Source organism: Urtica dioica, chromosome 6 (genome assembly GCF_054948205.1).
Source record: "Urtica dioica subsp. dioica isolate 48M chromosome 6, U.dioica_male_clone48M_v1_H2, whole genome shotgun sequence".
Lineage (NCBI taxonomy): Eukaryota > Viridiplantae > Streptophyta > Magnoliopsida > Rosales > Urticaceae > Urtica > Urtica dioica.
The window spans coordinates 32110450-32118861 of NC_142761.1; the positions used below are offsets into that span (position 1 = coordinate 32110450).

Below are 8412 nucleotides of genomic sequence, written 5' to 3' on the forward strand. Positions count from 1 at the left end.
TTAATCCACTAGTGTGAACACAATAAAATGAAATAAAATATTCTGGAAGATTCCATGAATATCTCCTTTTACTACTATAAATAGGGTTTCATGAGAAGGCAAAAATAAGCAATTATTTGAGAGAGATTTCGTGCATCCTAGCCTCCTTTTGGCCGTGCACTTCTGCCTCCCCTCCCCTCAGAAATTCGTTTCCATTCTTAGTAAAATAAGAGAGAGATCTCGAAACACCTAGTTTCGTGATCTAGTGAGATAAAGACTGTGCCCACTCATCTTTCTTATTCGTCTCGGAGATTACGTTTCGGAAGACTAAGGTGTCATCACATCGAGTCCTTGAAGTAGAGTCCCTTATTTGATCGTGTGGAGGCTTGTACGTTCAAGACGAAGACGGTTTGTGAAAGCTTTCAGTTCGTGAACCGAAAATCAATGTAAGTACTCGTTTACTCTTATTTCGGTTGCTTGACATATATGCTCTCGTATAATTTTTAATTAACATAAATCTAGATCTTGTCATATAATCATTGAATTAATTAGCTCATGATTAGCGTAATTAATTACTTTTCCGCATTAATATGGTTATATGGGCGAATCATCCCCGACAAGTGGTATCAGAGCTAGTCGATTTACTTAATTAATTGATTCGTTCATGTGATTAAATTTAATATGGTTTGAATTAATTTATACTTTGATATGAAGTTCATGCAATTCAATATATGATTATGTGACTTGTGATTTGTGGTTGATCGTAGAATTTTTTGACTCTCGCTTTTCTAGATTTTTGTACACCCGAAATTCAAAGGGTATAGGATTTTTTGTAAATCTTTTATTATTATTATTATTATTGTTGTAATCCGACGAGCGATGTTCTTGATCACGACGATCGGCGAGAGAGGAGACAGACAGACAACGAAGAAGCATGACGGACGAAGAAAGCCTCAACGACTACGCCACAAGAAAATTTGTCACAAAATCTTGCAGGGCCGCGCCCTCGTGGCGGCGGCGGTCCGGTGCAGCCTCAAGTCTAATCTCGACCTAGGTCAAGATTAGAGGATTCGTCCGGGCCTCAGCCCGGAAACCCTAGTGGGCCCACAGGCCCACTCATTAAAAAAAAATTTACCGAAAAAATTAAGTTTTAAATGTTTTATTTAATTAATTGTATGGGCTGAGCTCTAATGTTTTTTTTATTTAAAATATTACAAAATAAATGATTATGATATCGATTTATTTTAAATGGGACATTGGAATGGGCCCTTACTTAATTAATTTTTTTCGATAAAAATTAGAAAAATTAAATAATTTGATATTGATTTATTTTTCTAAGGGACATAAGAATGAGCCCAATTGAATCCATGGGCCAATATGATTGGGCTCGTCTTGATTTACTTTATAAGAGTCAATTAGGATACGATCAACACGAATCAAACCATGCTTGCTATGCTTGTTTATTTAATTGCTTTGCCATGCTTGTATGCTATAACTTAGATCATGTATCGTATGTTTATGGTTGTCATGGGCTTTCATTCATTAAAATTGTCTAAATGGATTAGGATAGTTAATTAATGAATGAGTTGAACGGATCGGAGAGCTTTGTCACCAAGCCGATAAGAGGCTAAGCTGAGAGGTACTTAAGAAGACCTAGTGTCTCACCTTCTCTACTGGGAGCTTTTCCGTGAAGAATACTATTAGGATAATCAAGACTAGAATGTCACAATTTTCCTAATCACTAAGCTATATCGAAACTTATTGTTTTTAAGGGTAGCTTAGAATCACTCGTGCTTTTAATATGATTTAGTAAACACGAGTGTATCACCTAGATTAAAGTTAATGCTAGGAAATTAAAATACTAAAAGTATATTGAGTCTTAGGCCTCCAACATTGACACAACACCATGAGGATGAAAGATCCCCTCGTGACCGGCGGTTTTCTAAACATGGTGGTCAGTTCCATTCGGAAGGGCTTTTCTGATTCCAATACCAAGGTTGTGTCTCTGACGATAGGTGGGAGGGTTGATCTCTGCGTGTACTAGTTACGCTAGTGCGTATGGGCTAAATTTCTTTCACTGAAATGTTGGGTTGACTCATGCATGAACCAACCGGTGGTTGCTCATGTGGCCAACGATTCCTATTAAAATGGTAGTTAGTGAGCATAGTTATGAAAGTACATGTACTGTGATTGTTCACTAATCTGAGATGGTTCTCATTTTCACTAGGTGCACTCCGTTACGTCACCAGAGTGAAACGGACTGTGACTATTAGTCGAATTACCTGGAATATAAAAAACTGGGTCTTTTAAATCTTTAGTATTTTTCTCCGTGCTTATGCATTATGTTTTTTATTTCCTAAATTTATATGATGAATGTTTTTCTTTTCAATAGTAATTTATGTACCTGTATTTTATTAATTTCAGCATGACTTCGAATTATGATCTCTTGAAGTATATTATGGATAACAAAATGAAGTCTGGTGAATGCGTAGTTCTCTATATGAGAAATATGACGGATTGGATGAATCTAGCCGCCTTTCGGGGCACAAAGATTGATGAGGCAACTCGGGTTGAAATCATTTTGAATTCACTCGCCGAGGAATACGCCGACTTTGTCATTTACTTTCGTGGTTTTGGCCCGGATTATAAAATGACGAAGTTTCAAAGCAAACTTCTTTCTTGGCATGATGGTTTGATAGAGTATGCTTACCATCAGGTGCAACCGAGTTTGGCACCACAGCCTCATCCACCTTCACCAGAAGATTTATCATTAGAGAATGTTCTCGTAATGGAAAGGCCATCACTTATAGTGATTCCTGATGATGATGACATCAGCCCTGAGTCGTGTGAAGGTAATGTACCGTTCACTCACTTACATGTATTAGAAGCATTATATGCTGGAGATTCTCTCTCGTCCTGGATAATTGATTCGGGGAAAACTAATCATGTTTTTACAACCTTACAGGTGTTTGACTCGTGGGAGGAACTGAGGGGAGACGAACTACAGCTTAGAGTGGGGAACGGAGAGTCCGTCACGGCTAAAGCTTTAGGAATAGTTCGACTCTGATTCAGAAATAAATATTTGATATTAGATTCAATTTATTTTATTCCTGGGTTCTGTAGAAACCTAATTTCAGTTTCTGAATTACTTAAACAAAAATTTTCTTTATCTGTGAATGAGAAAACTATGAGTATTTCTTTAGATGGAAGATTAATATGTGTTGCCTTATTATATAATGGTTTATATGTATTAACTCCTGAAAATAAATGTTCATTTAATGCTGAAATGTTTAAAGTAGCTAAACCCACATCTAATAAGAAAATTAAACTGTCTAGTGATGAACAAACCTATTTATGGCACTTAAGACTTGGTCATATAAATATAAAGAGGCTAGAGAGGCTTTCAAGGCTTGGGCCGTTGAAACACCTTCAAGTGGGAACTCTGCCTGTTTGTGAATCCTGTATTGAAGGAAAAATGACCAAGCGATCTTTTGCTGGAAAAGGATTAAGAGCCACCGAACCTTTGCAACTTGTTCACTCTGACGTCTGTGGACCAATGAGTGAAGCTGTGAGAGGCGGTTATGAATACTTCCTCACATTTACTGACGACTATTCTAGATATGGTTTCATTTACCTAATGCAACGAAAATCTGAAACTTTTAGTAAGTTCAAAGAATTTCGTGCTTGTGTTGAAAACCAAGAACAAACGTTTGTTTCTTTGTTGGTTATCCAGAAGGGACAAAAGGAGGTATATTTTATGATCCTATTGATAGGAAAACATTCGTTTCAACTCATGCTACTTTTCTTGAAGATGATTATGTTAAAAGTCATAAACCTCGAAGTAAAATTATACTCGAGGAAACTGTTAGACCAACCCCGAAGACTAACGTCCAAGGGAATCCATCTCCACCTACAATTGTTGTGAGAGTGGGAGATGAAGAAGAAAACACAAACGTTGGTCCAAGTGCTACACTGCCTCGTCGTAGTGGGAGGGTCTCTAGAGAGCCCAACCGATATCTCGGTTTTGAAGCAAACGTCGTTGCCTTGGATGCGAACGACGATGACCCCGTGTCATTTAATGACGCCATGGTCGACTTGGACAAGGAAAAATGGCTAGAAGCCATGAATCTAGAGATAGAGTCTATGCACTCGAACTCAGTCTGAACTCTTGTAGATGCACTCGAACAAATTAGACCGATTGGGTGCAAGTGGATCTATAAGAGGAAGAAAGGAGCTGATGGACAAGTCGAAACCTTTAAGGCTAGACTTGTGGCTAAGGGTTTTACCCAAAGAGAAGGAATCGACTACGACAAAACCTTCTCTCTTGTAGCCATGTTTAAATCCATCAGAATTCTTCTGGCCATTTCCGCTCATTACGATTATGAGATTTGGCAAATGGACGTAAAGACCGCATTCTTGAATGGCTATCTGGAAGAAGAAATCTATATGGCTCAACCAGACGGATTCATAGAAAAGGGTCAAGAGCACACGGTTTGCAAATTATTGAAGTCCATTTATGGACTCAAGCAAGCGTCTAGATCCTGGAACCAAAGGTTTGATGAGGTGATCAAGACCTATGGTTTCGAACAAAAGCTTTCTGAGCCTTGTGTTTACAAGTACTCGAAGAAAGTAGTTGTTTTCTTAGTCCTTTATGTAGACGATATCCTCCTTATAGGAAGCGATATTAAAGTAATGTTTGACATAAAGGAGTGGCTGGCAAAGCAATTCCAAATGAATGATTTGGGGAATGCTGCTTTTGTTCTAGGAATCCAAATCATTCATGATAGGAAGAACAAACTACTAGCTCTGTCTCAAGGTACTTATATAGATAAGGTACTTTCTTGCTTCTCGATGCAAAATGCCCATGGGGTGTTATTGCCAATTCGTTCAGGAAAGTTCTTGTCGAAAGAGCAGTGTCCTAAGACACCGCAAGAAGTGGAGGATATGAGTCGAGTTCCATATGCCTCAGCAGTTGGGAGTGTGATGTATGCCATGTTGTGTACTAGACCCGACATATGCTATGCAGTGGGAGTTGTTAGTAGACACCAGTCAAACCCTGGTCAAGAACATTGGATAGCTATTAAGCATATCCTAAAATATCTTAAGAGAACTAGAGACATGATGCTTGTATACACAAGTAATGACTTGGTGATACAAGGATACACTGACTCTGATTTTCAGGCAGACCGTGAAATGTTGAAGTCAACGTCTAGATCAGTGTTCACTCTCAATGGAGGAGCGATTGTCTGGAGAAGCATTAAGCAATCTAGTATCGCAGACTCTACTATGGAAGCTGAATATATTGCAGCTTCCGAGGCAGCCAAAGAGGCTGTTTGGCTTAAGAATTTCTTAGCCGAACTGGAGGTAGTTCCTAAAATGAACGAGCTTGTGCAACTCCACTGTGATAACACTGGAGCCATCGCAAACTCGAAGGAACCTCGCAGCCATAAGAGAGGAAAGCATATAGAACGAAAATACCACCTTATAAGAGAAATAGTTCGAAGAGGAGACGTGGCAGTCATGAAGATCTCGACGTTGGACAACATTGCGGATCCAATGACAAAGGGACTATCTGAACATGTGTTCGTGAAACACATGGAAGGAATGGGCCTTAGATACATGCCATATCTTCTCTAGGTCAAAGTGGGAGATTGTTAGGAATTCTTGCCCACGAGAAGATAATTATGTAAATTCTCGTTGAAATTATTAATAAAATAAAGTTTGACATTTATTATCTATTTGAATTGAAAGCGTTATTTCTTATTTAATGAGATTTATTAAACGTTCATTATTCCATATATGTGGACACCTGAGTCACGTGCTGGACACCTGAGTTCGGGCGGTGTGCTAAAACATGGTCGATGACTGATATACGCCTGGAAAACTATATCTAAAGTCATATATGTGGAACACATGGGTAAAGGCTGATCACTATGTGAGAGCATTCTACACTTGTGGTAAGTGTACGACCCAGACAAGTCTTGGTGTAGATGTGTCGTTTAAGGACCGTTACGACACAGTAATCGAGGCCACTATGATGGTCACAGTGAGACTTGATCTAAATCCTGAAGTGATCATTGACACTGGGTTATGTTACTGAGCTTTTTGACTCATTCGCTAAAAGGCTATTCATGCTAATCACAGCTTATGTCTTGAGAGTTTTCTCAGAGCATAATTCGAGTGGGAAATAATTTACAGATACGGAATCCAGCCTTCCTGAAAGAAGGTTAATGTTCTCTCACCTAAGGGTTGATTCCAGAACCGATAGATTGCGCGCACTTTCGAAGTAAGTAACGTTCGAAAGAATCTTTCGCTGGGGAAGCAACAATGCTTAGGGCTGATATGTATCAAGAGAAGTATAACGGAAAAATTGACTTCTCTTGACACGGGTTGAACCTGGAGGATCTTGATCACGAACTGACTATATCAGTGGACACTCGTCACGATGAGTAAATATAATTCTAGTATAAAGGAGAGTTCAGTCTTGGCTTACAAGGTGGAGTATTTGACCAAGATTAAACGAATCGATGGAAAAAGAGAAAGGACTATTTCGTCTTTTTCATCGGATTTGTTAAGCTTCTATTACTAGGTCAATAGTCCCCGATTCGGCTCTGATAAAGGCGGATAAGAACTTTCGTATAATAATTGTGATTAACAGCATTAATTCTGGAAAATGGGTATTCGCAGAATTAAATAAATATTTATGGTAGAATTGTTTATTTATTGTTTGATCAAGTAAATAAACAATTATTAATTATTTGTTTATTGTTGGACCATGTAAATAAATGATTAATTGGGTTTTAAGAAATTGAGCCTTGCACAAAAATATGAAAATCGGATTTGGGAATTTCGGCATAGGAGTTGCGCAAATCCCCCTTGGCCGTGTGCCTAAAATTCGACTTTTTCAAATATTGGTATTTACCAATATTTTCTCTTTAGTTGTTTAAATAAAGGAGAGAGAATAATATAAGATATTGTCCTATATTTTCTCCTTATTTAAAGGAAAGTATTTAGGAGAATATATGAGAATATATTTAAAGGGAAATAATATATTCCCCTTTATTCTCTCATTAAATAAAATATTCTCTATTTAAATAGAGAATAATATCCCATAGATATTGATCTGATGGATGAGAGAAAAAGTAGGATTCACTTGTTGAGATCCAATGGCCTAGATTTAATCCACTAGTGTGAACACAATAAAATGAAATAAAATATTCTGGAAGATTCCATGAATATCTCATTTTACTACTATAAATAGGGGTTCATGAGAAAGCAAAAATAAGCAATTATTTGAGAGAAATTTCGTGCATCCTAGCGCCTCCTTTTGGCCGTGCACTTCTGCCTCCCCTCCCCTCGGAAATTCGTTTCCATTCTTAGTAAAATAAGAGAGAGATCTCGAAACACCTAGTTTCGTGATCTAGTGAGATAAAGACTGTGCCCACTCATCTTTCTTATTCATCTCGGAGATTACGGTTCGGAAGACTAAGGTGTCATCACATCGAGTACTTGAAGTAGAGTCCCTTATTTGATCGTGTGGAGGCTTGTACGTTCAAGACGAAGACGGATTGTGAAAGCTTTCAGTTCGTGAACCGAAAATCAATGTAAGTACTCGTTTACTCTTATTTCGGTTGCTTGACATATATGCTCTCGTATAATTTTTAATTAACGTAAATCTAGATCTTGTCATATAATCATTGAATTAATTAGCTCATGATTAGCGTAATTAATTACTTTTCCGCATTAATATGGTTATATGGGGGAATCATCCCCGAAAGGAGCTTGCTGACCCAATGTTGTTGTGGCGAGGTTGAGAAACGTTGTTCCAAGAGAAATTTTAGGCTGAAGTGGTCGGTGCAGATCAGGAAATGTCGCCCCTACAAGTAAGGCCTCCAATGACATACTGCCGTGGTGAGACCGATCATCTCGCGCTCGTAGGGTAGGAGCTTGTGATGGCGATCGGCGAGCTTCCGACTAAAAAATGCTATAGGATGTCCGAGGTGCTGTAGCACGGCACCAATGCCACTGCCCGAGGCATCACATTCGACGAAAAATTCCATGAAGTCATGAAATGCAAGGACCGGCGATGCAGAAAGGGCTGTCTTCAAGGCGGCGAAGGCTTCGTCGGCTTTGTCGTTCTACTCAAAGTTGTTTCAATGCAAAAGGCTCGTTAGTGGTGCTCATATAATTCCATAATCTCGGATGACCTTCCGATAATATCTCGACAAGCCTAGAAAACCCCGTGAGGCATAAGTGGTACGCGGTCGGGGGAATTCGACAATGGCAGAAATCTTGCTCTGGTCGACGGTGATGCCATCGCGCTGCATCACATGTCCTAAGTATCCCACTTCTTGACGTCCAAATGAGGATTTGGCACGTTTCAAAAATAGCTGTTGCATTCGAAGGTGATCAAGCACGATTTGAATGTGGCAA

The 8412-nt window shown here is 38.8% G+C and overlaps 1 pseudogene; it reads left to right on the forward strand.

Annotated features, from left to right (window-relative positions):
* Positions 1–4830: 4830 nt before the first annotated feature.
* On the forward strand, positions 4831–5616 carry LOC149393673 (secreted RxLR effector protein 161 pseudogene; annotated as a pseudogene).
* The last annotated feature ends 2796 nt before the right edge of the window (positions 5617–8412 follow it).